Consider the following 15,030-nt stretch of genomic DNA (forward strand, 5'->3'; position numbering starts at 1 on the left):
CGGTATGTTAGTTGTTATGTTAAAAATGCATGAAATTGATAAATTGTGTTTCTACATGAGATGAAACGATGTAAATTACTTGTTGTCACTGCTGGTGCATCTATCTTTGTGATATTTCTGTTAGTTTTGTATAAAGAAGTCTTGTAAACATAGATAGGAATGAGTGTTGAATATGTAGTATGTGTCAGGCCGATCAGATATAGTAAAGATCGTGCAGGTGGTGGTGGTGGTGGTGGTGGTGGTGGTCACATTGCAGACCGATGCACAGTATTCCATCAGCATTTTTGAAGGTTAGACTATATCACATTGGTAATGAATGATTCAATGAATAACTGACTGTTCATAACATTATACTGCAATTCAATCCATTTCATTATTATTATTATTATTATTATTATTGTTATGATTTACTGACATGAGAGAGTGACTCTTGTGACCATCACCTTTAATTACTACTTTAGTAATGATTACATTTGAATTTGCAATATTTCTTCTCTATTAAACAAACGTTTGACTTGATTGTTCAATAGGAATTTTCGCCTTATTGAATGGAAATGCATTTTGTGGTGTTACGTGGTAAGTGAACGGTATGTTAGTTGTTATGTTAAAAATGCATGAAATTGATAAATTGTGTTTCTACATGAGATGAAACGATGTAAATTACTTGTTGTCACTGCTGGTGCATCTATCTTTGTGATATTTCTGTTAGTTTTGTATAAAGAAGTCTTGTAAACATAGATAGGAATGAGTGTTGAATATGTAGTATGTGTCAGGCCGATCAGATATAGTAAAGATCGTGCAGGTGGTGGTGGTGGTGGTGGTGGTGGTGGTCACATTGCAGACCGATGCACAGTATTCCATCAGCATTTTTGAAGGTTAGACTATATCACATTGGTAATGAATGATTCAATGAATAACTGACTGTTCATAACATTATACTGCAATTCAATCCATTTCATTATTATTATTATTATTATTATTTTTATTGTTATGATTTACTGACATGAGAGAGTGACTCTTGTGACCATCACCTTTAATTACTACTTTAGTAATGATTACATTTGAATTTGCAATATTTCTTCTCTATTAAACAAACGTTTGACTTGATTGTTCAATAGGAATTTTCGCCTTATTGAATGGAAATGCATTTTGTGGTGTTACGTGGTAAGTGAACGGTATGTTAGTTGTTATGTTAAAAATGCATGAAATTGATAAATTGTGTTTCTACATGAGATGAAACGATGTAAATTACTTGTTGTCACTGCTGGTGCATCTATCTTTGTGATATTTCTGTTAGTTTTGTATAAAGAAGTCTTGTAAACATAGATAGGAATGAGTGTTGAATATGTAGTATGTGTCAGGCCGATCAGATATAGTAAAGATCGTGCAGGTGGTGGTGGTGGTGGTGGTGGTCACATTGCAGACCGATGCACAGTATTCCATCAGCATTTTTGAAGGTTAGACTATATCACATTGGTAATGAATGATTCAATGAATAACTGACTGTTCATAACATTATACTGCAATTCAATCCATTTCATTATTATTATTATTATTATTATTATTATTGTTATGATTTACTGACATGAGAGAGTGACTCTTGTGACCATCACCTTTAATTACTACTTTAGTAATGATTACATTTGAATTTGCAATATTTCTTCTCTATTAAACAAACGTTTGACTTGATTGTTCAATAGGAATTTTCGCCTTATTGAATGGAAATGCATTTTGTGGTGTTACGTGGTAAGTGAACGGTATGTTAGTTGTTATGTTAAAAATGCATGAAATTGATAAATTGTGTTTCTACATGAGATGAAACGATGTAAATTACTTGTTGTCACTGCTGGTGCATCTATCTTTGTGATATTTCTGTTAGTTTTGTATAAAGAAGTCTTGTAAACATAGATAGGAATGAGTGTTGAATATGTAGTATGTGTCAGGCCGATCAGATATAGTAAAGATCGTGCAGGTGGTGGTGGTGGTGGTGGTGGTGGTGGTCACATTGCAGACCGATGCACAGTATTCCATCAGCATTTTTGAAGGTTAGACTATATCACATTGGTAATGAATGATTCAATGAATAACTGACTGTTCATAACATTATACTGCAATTCAATCCATTTCATTATTATTATTATTATTATTATTATTATTGTTATGATTTACTGACATGAGAGAGTGACTCTTGTGACCATCACCTTTAATTACTACTTTAGTAATGATTACATTTGAATTTGCAATATTTCTTCTCTATTAAACAAACGTTTGACTTGATTGTTCAATAGGAATTTTCGCCTTATTGAATGGAAATGCATTTTGTGGTGTTACGTGGTAAGTGAACGGTATGTTAGTTGTTATGTTAAAAATGCATGAAATTGATAAATTGTGTTTCTACATGAGATGAAACGATGTAAATTACTTGTTGTCACTGCTGGTGCATCTATCTTTGTGATATTTCTGTTAGTTTTGTATAAAGAAGTCTTGTAAACATAGATAGGAATGAGTGTTGAATATGTAGTATGTGTCAGGCCGATCAGATATAGTAAAGATCGTGCAGGTGGTGGTGGTGGTGGTGGTCACATTGCAGACCGATGCACAGTATTCCATCAGCATTTTTGAAGGTTAGACTATATCACATTGGTAATGAATGATTCAATGAATAACTGACTGTTCATAACATTATACTGCAATTCAATCCATTTCATTATTATTATTATTATTATTATTATTATTATGATTTACTGACATGAGAGAGTGACTCTTGTGACCATCACCTTTAATTACTACTTTAGTAATGATTACATTTGAATTTGCAATATTTCTTCTCTATTAAACAAACGTTTGACTTGATTGTTCAATAGGAATTTTCGCCTTATTGAATGGAAATGCATTTTGTGGTGTTACGTGGTAAGTGAACGGTATGTTAGTTGTTATGTTAAAAATGCATGAAATTGATAAATTGTGTTTCTACATGAGATGAAACGATGTAAATTACTTGTTGTCACTGCTGGTGCATCTATCTTTGTGATATTTCTGTTAGTTTTGTATAAAGAAGTCTTGTAAACATAGATAGGAATGAGTGTTGAATATGTAGTATGTGTCAGGCCGATCAGATATAGTAAAGATCGTGCAGGTGGTGGTGGTGGTGGTGGTGGTGGTGGTCACATTGCAGACCGATGCACAGTATTCCATCAGCATTTTTGAAGGTTAGACTATATCACATTGGTAATGAATGATTCAATGAATAACTGACTGTTCATAACATTATACTGCAATTCAATCCATTTCATTATTATTATTATTATTATTATTATTGTTATGATTTACTGACATGAGAGAGTGACTCTTGTGACCATCACCTTTAATTACTACTTTAGTAATGATTACATTTGAATTTGCAATATTTCTTCTCTATTAAACAAACGTTTGACTTGATTGTTCAATAGGAATTTACGCCTTATTGAATGGAAATGCATTTTGTGGTGTTACGTGGTAAGTGAACGGTATGTTAGTTGTTATGTTAAAAATGCATGAAATTGATAAATTGTGTTTCTACATGAGATGAAACGATGTAAATTACTTGTTGTCACTGCTGGTGCATCTATCTTTGTGATATTTCTGTTAGTTTTGTATAAAGAAGTCTTGTAAACATAGATAGGAATGAGTGTTGAATATGTAGTATGTGTCAGGCCGATCAGATATAGTAAAGATCGTGCAGGTGGTGGTGGTGGTGGTGGTGGTGGTCACATTGCAGACCGATGCACAGTATTCCATCAGCATTTTTGAAGGTTAGACTATATCACATTGGTAATGAATGATTCAATGAATAACTGACTGTTCATAACATTATACTGCAATTCAATCCATTTCATTATTATTATTATTATTATTATTATTATTATTGTTATGATTTACTGACATGAGAGAGTGACTCTTGTGACCATCACCTTTAATTACTACTTTAGTAATGATTACATTTGAATTTGCAATATTTCTTCTCTATTAAACAAACGTTTGACTTGATTGTTCAATAGGAATTTTCGCCTTATTGAATGGAAATGCATTTTGTGGTGTTACGTGGTAAGTGAACGGTATGTTAGTTGTTATGTTAAAAATGCATGAAATTGATAAATTGTGTTTCTACATGAGATGAAACGATGTAAATTACTTGTTGTCACTGCTGGTGCATCTATCTTTGTGATATTTCTGTTAGTTTTGTATAAAGAAGTCTTGTAAACATAGATAGGAATGAGTGTTGAATATGTAGTATGTGTCAGGCCGATCAGATATAGTAAAGATCGTGCAGGTGGTGGTGGTGGTGGTGGTGGTGGTGGTCACATTGCAGACCGATGCACAGTATTCCATCAGCATTTTTGAAGGTTAGACTATATCACATTGGTAATGAATGATTCAATGAATAACTGACTGTTCATAACATTATACTGCAATTCAATCCATTTCATTATTATTATTATTATTATTATTATTGTTATGATTTACTGACATGAGAGAGTGACTCTTGTGACCATCACCTTTAATTACTACTTTAGTAATGATTACATTTGAATTTGCAATATTTCTTCTCTATTAAACAAACGTTTGACTTGATTGTTCAATAGGAATTTTCGCCTTATTGAATGGAAATGCATTTTGTGGTGTTACGTGGTAAGTGAACGGTATGTTAGTTGTTATGTTAAAAATGCATGAAATTGATAAATTGTGTTTCTACATGAGATGAAACGATGTAAATTACTTGTTGTCACTGCTGGTGCATCTATCTTTGTGATATTTCTGTTAGTTTTGTATAAAGAAGTCTTGTAAACATAGATAGGAATGAGTGTTGAATATGTAGTATGTGTCAGGCCGATCAGATATAGTAAAGATCGTGCAGGTGGTGGTGGTGGTGGTGGTGGTGGTGGTGGTCACATTGCAGACCGATGCACAGTATTCCATCAGCATTTTTGAAGGTTAGACTATATCACATTGGTAATGAATGATTCAATGAATAACTGACTGTTCATAACATTATACTGCAATTCAATCCATTTCATTATTATTATTATTATTATTATTATTATTATTGTTATGATTTACTGACATGAGAGAGTGACTCTTGTGACCATCACCTTTAATTACTACTTTAGTAATGATTACATTTGAATTTGCAATATTTCTTCTCTATTAAACAAACGTTTGACTTGATTGTTCAATAGGAATTTACGCCTTATTGAATGGAAATGCATTTTGTGGTGTTACGTGGTAAGTGAACGGTATGTTAGTTGTTATGTTAAAAATGCATGAAATTGATAAATTGTGTTTCTACATGAGATGAAACGATGTAAATTACTTGTTGTCACTGCTGGTGCATCTATCTTTGTGATATTTCTGTTAGTTTTGTATAAAGAAGTCTTGTAAACATAGATAGGAATGAGTGTTGAATATGTAGTATGTGTCAGGCCGATCAGATATAGTAAAGATCGTGCAGGTGGTGGTGGTGGTGGTGGTGGTCACATTGCAGACCGATGCACAGTATTCCATCAGCATTTTTGAAGGTTAGACTATATCACATTGGTAATGAATGATTCAATGAATAACTGACTGTTCATAACATTATACTGCAATTCAATCCATTTCATTATTATTATTATTATTATTATTATTGTTATGATTTACTGACATGAGAGAGTGACTCTTGTGACCATCACCTTTAATTACTACTTTAGTAATGATTACATTTGAATTTGCAATATTTCTTCTCTATTAAACAAACGTTTGACTTGATTGTTCAATAGGAATTTACGCCTTATTGAATGGAAATGCATTTTGTGGTGTTACGTGGTAAGTGAACGGTATGTTAGTTGTTATGTTAAAAATGCATGAAATTGATAAATTGTGTTTCTACATGAGATGAAACGATGTAAATTACTTGTTGTCACTGCTGGTGCATCTATCTTTGTGATATTTCTGTTAGTTTTGTATAAAGAAGTCTTGTAAACATAGATAGGAATGAGTGTTGAATATGTAGTATGTGTCAGGCCGATCAGATATAGTAAAGATCGTGCAGGTGGTGGTGGTGGTGGTGGTCACATTGCAGACCGATGCACAGTATTCCATCAGCATTTTTGAAGGTTAGACTATATCACATTGGTAATGAATGATTCAATGAATAACTGACTGTTCATAACATTATACTGCAATTCAATCCATTTCATTATTATTATTATTATTATTATTATTATTGTTATGATTTACTGACATGAGAGAGTGACTCTTGTGACCATCACCTTTAATTACTACTTTAGTAATGATTACATTTGAATTTGCAATATTTCTTCTCTATTAAACAAACGTTTGACTTGATTGTTCAATAGGAATTTTCGCCTTATTGAATGGAAATGCATTTTGTGGTGTTACGTGGTAAGTGAACGGTATGTTAGTTGTTATGTTAAAAATGCATGAAATTGATAAATTGTGTTTCTACATGAGATGAAACGATGTAAATTACTTGTTGTCACTGCTGGTGCATCTATCTTTGTGATATTTCTGTTAGTTTTGTATAAAGAAGTCTTGTAAACATAGATAGGAATGAGTGTTGAATATGTAGTATGTGTCAGGCCGATCAGATATAGTAAAGATCGTGCAGGTGGTGGTGGTGGTGGTGGTGGTGGTGGTCACATTGCAGACCGATGCACAGTATTCCATCAGCATTTTTGAAGGTTAGACTATATCACATTGGTAATGAATGATTCAATGAATAACTGACTGTTCATAACATTATACTGCAATTCAATCCATTTCATTATTATTATTATTATTATTATTATTGTTATGATTTACTGACATGAGAGAGTGACTCTTGTGACCATCACCTTTAATTACTACTTTAGTAATGATTACATTTGAATTTGCAATATTTCTTCTCTATTAAACAAACGTTTGACTTGATTGTTCAATAGGAATTTTCGCCTTATTGAATGGAAATGCATTTTGTGGTGTTACGTGGTAAGTGAACGGTATGTTAGTTGTTATGTTAAAAATGCATGAAATTGATAAATTGTGTTTCTACATGAGATGAAACGATGTAAATTACTTGTTGTCACTGCTGGTGCATCTATCTTTGTGATATTTCTGTTAGTTTTGTATAAAGAAGTCTTGTAAACATAGATAGGAATGAGTGTTGAATATGTAGTATGTGTCAGGCCGATCAGATATAGTAAAGATCGTGCAGGTGGTGGTGGTGGTGGTGGTCACATTGCAGACCGATGCACAGTATTCCATCAGCATTTTTGAAGGTTAGACTATATCACATTGGTAATGAATGATTCAATGAATAACTGACTGTTCATAACATTATACTGCAATTCAATCCATTTCATTATTATTATTATTATTATTATTATTGTTATGATTTACTGACATGAGAGAGTGACTCTTGTGACCATCACCTTTAATTACTACTTTAGTAATGATTACATTTGAATTTGCAATATTTCTTCTCTATTAAACAAACGTTTGACTTGATTGTTCAATAGGAATTTACGCCTTATTGAATGGAAATGCATTTTGTGGTGTTACGTGGTAAGTGAACGGTATGTTAGTTGTTATGTTAAAAATGCATGAAATTGATAAATTGTGTTTCTACATGAGATGAAACGATGTAAATTACTTGTTGTCACTGCTGGTGCATCTATCTTTGTGATATTTCTGTTAGTTTTGTATAAAGAAGTCTTGTAAACATAGATAGGAATGAGTGTTGAATATGTAGTATGTGTCAGGCCGATCAGATATAGTAAAGATCGTGCAGGTGGTGGTGGTGGTGGTGGTGGTGGTCACATTGCAGACCGATGCACAGTATTCCATCAGCATTTTTGAAGGTTAGACTATATCACATTGGTAATGAATGATTCAATGAATAACTGACTGTTCATAACATTATACTGCAATTCAATCCATTTCATTATTATTATTATTATTATTATTATTATTGTTATGATTTACTGACATGAGAGAGTGACTCTTGTGACCATCACCTTTAATTACTACTTTAGTAATGATTACATTTGAATTTGCAATATTTCTTCTCTATTAAACAAACGTTTGACTTGATTGTTCAATAGGAATTTACGCCTTATTGAATGGAAATGCATTTTGTGGTGTTACGTGGTAAGTGAACGGTATGTTAGTTGTTATGTTAAAAATGCATGAAATTGATAAATTGTGTTTCTACATGAGATGAAACGATGTAAATTACTTGTTGTCACTGCTGGTGCATCTATCTTTGTGATATTTCTGTTAGTTTTGTATAAAGAAGTCTTGTAAACATAGATAGGAATGAGTGTTGAATATGTAGTATGTGTCAGGCCGATCAGATATAGTAAAGATCGTGGTGGTGGTGGTGGTGGTGGTCACATTGCAGACCGATGCACAGTATTCCATCAGCATTTTTGAAGGTTAGACTATATCACATTGGTAATGAATGATTCAATGAATAACTGACTGTTCATAACATTATACTGCAATTCAATCCATTTCATTATTATTATTATTATTATTATTATTATTATTGTTATGATTTACTGACATGAGAGAGTGACTCTTGTGACCATCACCTTTAATTACTACTTTAGTAATGATTACATTTGAATTTGCAATATTTCTTCTCTATTAAACAAACGTTTGACTTGATTGTTCAATAGGAATTTTCGCCTTATTGAATGGAAATGCATTTTGTGGTGTTACGTGGTAAGTGAACGGTATGTTAGTTGTTATGTTAAAAATGCATGAAATTGATAAATTGTGTTTCTACATGAGATGAAACGATGTAAATTACTTGTTGTCACTGCTGGTGCATCTATCTTTGTGATATTTCTGTTAGTTTTGTATAAAGAAGTCTTGTAAACATAGATAGGAATGAGTGTTGAATATGTAGTATGTGTCAGGCCGATCAGATATAGTAAAGATCGTGCAGGTGGTGGTGGTGGTGGTGGTGGTGGTGGTCACATTGCAGACCGATGCACAGTATTCCATCAGCATTTTTGAAGGTTAGACTATATCACATTGGTAATGAATGATTCAATGAATAACTGACTGTTCATAACATTATACTGCAATTCAATCCATTTCATTATTATTATTATTATTATTATTATTGTTATGATTTACTGACATGAGAGAGTGACTCTTGTGACCATCACCTTTAATTACTACTTTAGTAATGATTACATTTGAATTTGCAATATTTCTTCTCTATTAAACAAACGTTTGACTTGATTGTTCAATAGGAATTTACGCCTTATTGAATGGAAATGCATTTTGTGGTGTTACGTGGTAAGTGAACGGTATGTTAGTTGTTATGTTAAAAATGCATGAAATTGATAAATTGTGTTTCTACATGAGATGAAACGATGTAAATTACTTGTTGTCACTGCTGGTGCATCTATCTTTGTGATATTTCTGTTAGTTTTGTATAAAGAAGTCTTGTAAACATAGATAGGAATGAGTGTTGAATATGTAGTATGTGTCAGGCCGATCAGATATAGTAAAGATCGTGCAGGTGGTGGTGGTGGTGGTGGTGGTGGTGGTCACATTGCAGACCGATGCACAGTATTCCATCAGCATTTTTGAAGGTTAGACTATATCACATTGGTAATGAATGATTCAATGAATAACTGACTGTTCATAACATTATACTGCAATTCAATCCATTTCATTATTATTATTATTATTATTATTATTGTTATGATTTACTGACATGAGAGAGTGACTCTTGTGACCATCACCTTTAATTACTACTTTAGTAATGATTACATTTGAATTTGCAATATTTCTTCTCTATTAAACAAACGTTTGACTTGATTGTTCAATAGGAATTTTCGCCTTATTGAATGGAAATGCATTTTGTGGTGTTACGTGGTAAGTGAACGGTATGTTAGTTGTTATGTTAAAAATGCATGAAATTGATAAATTGTGTTTCTACATGAGATGAAACGATGTAAATTACTTGTTGTCACTGCTGGTGCATCTATCTTTGTGATATTTCTGTTAGTTTTGTATAAAGAAGTCTTGTAAACATAGATAGGAATGAGTGTTGAATATGTAGTATGTGTCAGGCCGATCAGATATAGTAAAGATCGTGCAGGTGGTGGTGGTGGTGGTGGTGGTGGTCACATTGCAGACCGATGCACAGTATTCCATCAGCATTTTTGAAGGTTAGACTATATCACATTGGTAATGAATGATTCAATGAATAACTGACTGTTCATAACATTATACTGCAATTCAATCCATTTCATTATTATTATTATTATTATTATTATTGTTATGATTTACTGACATGAGAGAGTGACTCTTGTGACCATCACCTTTAATTACTACTTTAGTAATGATTACATTTGAATTTGCAATATTTCTTCTCTATTAAACAAACGTTTGACTTGATTGTTCAATAGGAATTTACGCCTTATTGAATGGAAATGCATTTTGTGGTGTTACGTGGTAAGTGAACGGTATGTTAGTTGTTATGTTAAAAATGCATGAAATTGATAAATTGTGTTTCTACATGAGATGAAACGATGTAAATTACTTGTTGTCACTGCTGGTGCATCTATCTTTGTGATATTTCTGTTAGTTTTGTATAAAGAAGTCTTGTAAACATAGATAGGAATGAGTGTTGAATATGTAGTATGTGTCAGGCCGATCAGATATAGTAAAGATCGTGCAGGTGGTGGTGGTGGTGGTGGTGGTGGTGGTCACATTGCAGACCGATGCACAGTATTCCATCAGCATTTTTGAAGGTTAGACTATATCACATTGGTAATGAATGATTCAATGAATAACTGACTGTTCATAACATTATACTGCAATTCAATCCATTTCATTATTATTATTATTATTATTATTATTGTTATGATTTACTGACATGAGAGAGTGACTCTTGTGACCATCACCTTTAATTACTACTTTAGTAATGATTACATTTGAATTTGCAATATTTCTTCTCTATTAAACAAACGTTTGACTTGATTGTTCAATAGGAATTTACGCCTTATTGAATGGAAATGCATTTTGTGGTGTTACGTGGTAAGTGAACGGTATGTTAGTTGTTATGTTAAAAATGCATGAAATTGATAAATTGTGTTTCTACATGAGATGAAACGATGTAAATTACTTGTTGTCACTGCTGGTGCATCTATCTTTGTGATATTTCTGTTAGTTTTGTATAAAGAAGTCTTGTAAACATAGATAGGAATGAGTGTTGAATATGTAGTATGTGTCAGGCCGATCAGATATAGTAAAGATCGTGCAGGTGGTGGTGGTGGTGGTCACATTGCAGACCGATGCACAGTATTCCATCAGCATTTTTGAAGGTTAGACTATATCACATTGGTAATGAATGATTCAATGAATAACTGACTGTTCATAACATTATACTGCAATTCAATCCATTTCATTATTATTATTATTATTATTATTATTATTGTTATGATTTACTGACATGAGAGAGTGACTCTTGTGACCATCACCTTTAATTACTACTTTAGTAATGATTACATTTGAATTTGCAATATTTCTTCTCTATTAAACAAACGTTTGACTTGATTGTTCAATAGGAATTTACGCCTTATTGAATGGAAATGCATTTTGTGGTGTTACGTGGTAAGTGAACGGTATGTTAGTTGTTATGTTAAAAATGCATGAAATTGATAAATTGTGTTTCTACATGAGATGAAACGATGTAAATTACTTGTTGTCACTGCTGGTGCATCTATCTTTGTGATATTTCTGTTAGTTTTGTATAAAGAAGTCTTGTAAACATAGATAGGAATGAGTGTTGAATATGTAGTATGTGTCAGGCCGATCAGATATAGTAAAGATCGTGCAGGTGGTGGTGGTGGTGGTGGTGGTGGTGGTCACATTGCAGACCGATGCACAGTATTCCATCAGCATTTTTGAAGGTTAGACTATATCACATTGGTAATGAATGATTCAATGAATAACTGACTGTTCATAACATTATACTGCAATTCAATCCATTTCATTATTATTATTATTATTATTATTATTATTGTTATGATTTACTGACATGAGAGAGTGACTCTTGTGACCATCACCTTTAATTACTACTTTAGTAATGATTACATTTGAATTTGCAATATTTCTTCTCTATTAAACAAACGTTTGACTTGATTGTTCAATAGGAATTTTCGCCTTATTGAATGGAAATGCATTTTGTGGTGTTACGTGGTAAGTGAACGGTATGTTAGTTGTTATGTTAAAAATGCATGAAATTGATAAATTGTGTTTCTACATGAGATGAAACGATGTAAATTACTTGTTGTCACTGCTGGTGCATCTATCTTTGTGATATTTCTGTTAGTTTTGTATAAAGAAGTCTTGTAAACATAGATAGGAATGAGTGTTGAATATGTAGTATGTGTCAGGCCGATCAGATATAGTAAAGATCGTGCAGGTGGTGGTGGTGGTGGTGGTGGTGGTCACATTGCAGACCGATGCACAGTATTCCATCAGCATTTTTGAAGGTTAGACTATATCACATTGGTAATGAATGATTCAATGAATAACTGACTGTTCATAACATTATACTGCAATTCAATCCATTTCATTATTATTATTATTATTATTAATTATTGTTATGATTTACTGACATGAGAGAGTGACTCTTGTGACCATCACCTTTAATTACTACTTTAGTAATGATTACATTTGAATTTGCAATATTTCTTCTCTATTAAACAAACGTTTGACTTGATTGTTCAATAGGAATTTACGCCTTATTGAATGGAAATGCATTTTGTGGTGTTACGTGGTAAGTGAACGGTATGTTAGTTGTTATGTTAAAAATGCATGAAATTGATAAATTGTGTTTCTACATGAGATGAAACGATGTAAATTACTTGTTGTCACTGCTGGTGCATCTATCTTTGTGATATTTCTGTTAGTTTTGTATAAAGAAGTCTTGTAAACATAGATAGGAATGAGTGTTGAATATGTAGTATGTGTCAGGCCGATCAGATATAGTAAAGATCGTGCAGGTGGTGGTGGTGGTGGTGGTGGTGGTGGTCACATTGCAGACCGATGCACAGTATTCCATCAGCATTTTTGAAGGTTAGACTATATCACATTGGTAATGAATGATTCAATGAATAACTGACTGTTCATAACATTATACTGCAATTCAATCCATTTCATTATTATTATTATTATTATTATTATTATTGTTATGATTTACTGACATGAGAGAGTGACTCTTGTGACCATCACCTTTAATTACTACTTTAGTAATGATTACATTTGAATTTGCAATATTTCTTCTCTATTAAACAAACGTTTGACTTGATTGTTCAATAGGAATTTACGCCTTATTGAATGGAAATGCATTTTGTGGTGTTACGTGGTAAGTGAACGGTATGTTAGTTGTTATGTTAAAAATGCATGAAATTGATAAATTGTGTTTCTACATGAGATGAAACGATGTAAATTACTTGTTGTCACTGCTGGTGCATCTATCTTTGTGATATTTCTGTTAGTTTTGTATAAAGAAGTCTTGTAAACATAGATAGGAATGAGTGTTGAATATGTAGTATGTGTCAGGCCGATCAGATATAGTAAAGATCGTGCAGGTGGTGGTGGTGGTGGTGGTCACATTGCAGACCGATGCACAGTATTCCATCAGCATTTTTGAAGGTTAGACTATATCACATTGGTAATGAATGATTCAATGAATAACTGACTGTTCATAACATTATACTGCAATTCAATCCATTTCATTATTATTATTATTATTATTATTATTGTTATGATTTACTGACATGAGAGAGTGACTCTTGTGACCATCACCTTTAATTACTACTTTAGTAATGATTACATTTGAATTTGCAATATTTCTTCTCTATTAAACAAACGTTTGACTTGATTGTTCAATAGGAATTTTCGCCTTATTGAATGGAAATGCATTTTGTGGTGTTACGTGGTAAGTGAACGGTATGTTAGTTGTTATGTTAAAAATGCATGAAATTGATAAATTGTGTTTCTACATGAGATGAAACGATGTAAATTACTTGTTGTCACTGCTGGTGCATCTATCTTTGTGATATTTCTGTTAGTTTTGTATAAAGAAGTCTTGTAAACATAGATAGGAATGAGTGTTGAATATGTAGTATGTGTCAGGCCGATCAGATATAGTAAAGATCGTGCAGGTGGTGGTGGTGGTGGTGGTGGTGGTGGTCACATTGCAGACCGATGCACAGTATTCCATCAGCATTTTTGAAGGTTAGACTATATCACATTGGTAATGAATGATTCAATGAATAACTGACTGTTCATAACATTATACTGCAATTCAATCCATTTCATTATTATTATTATTATTATTATTATTATTATTGTTATGATTTACTGACATGAGAGAGTGACTCTTGTGACCATCACCTTTAATTACTACTTTAGTAATGATTACATTTGAATTTGCAATATTTCTTCTCTATTAAACAAACGTTTGACTTGATTGTTCAATAGGAATTTACGCCTTATTGAATGGAAATGCATTTTGTGGTGTTACGTGGTAAGTGAACGGTATGTTAGTTGTTATGTTAAAAATGCATGAAATTGATAAATTGTGTTTCTACATGAGATGAAACGATGTAAATTACTTGTTGTCACTGCTGGTGCATCTATCTTTGTGATATTTCTGTTAGTTTTGTATAAAGAAGTCTTGTAAACATAGATAGGAATGAGTGTTGAATATGTAGTATGTGTCAGGCCGATCAGATATAGTAAAGATCGTGCAGGTGGTGGTGGTGGTGGTGGTCACATTGCAGACCGATGCACAGTATTCCATCAGCATTTTTGAAGGTTAGACTATATCACATTGGTAATGAATGATTCAATGAATAACTGACTGTTCATAACATTATACTGCAATTCAATCCATTTCATTATTATTATTATTATTATTATTATTATTGTTATGATTTACTGACATGAGAGAGTGACTCTTGTGACCATCAC

The sequence above is a fragment of the Schistosoma haematobium genome, assembly GCF_000699445.3.
Source record: "Schistosoma haematobium chromosome Unknown HiC_scaffold_359, whole genome shotgun sequence".
NCBI classification, from domain to species: Eukaryota; Metazoa; Platyhelminthes; class Trematoda; order Strigeidida; family Schistosomatidae; genus Schistosoma; species Schistosoma haematobium.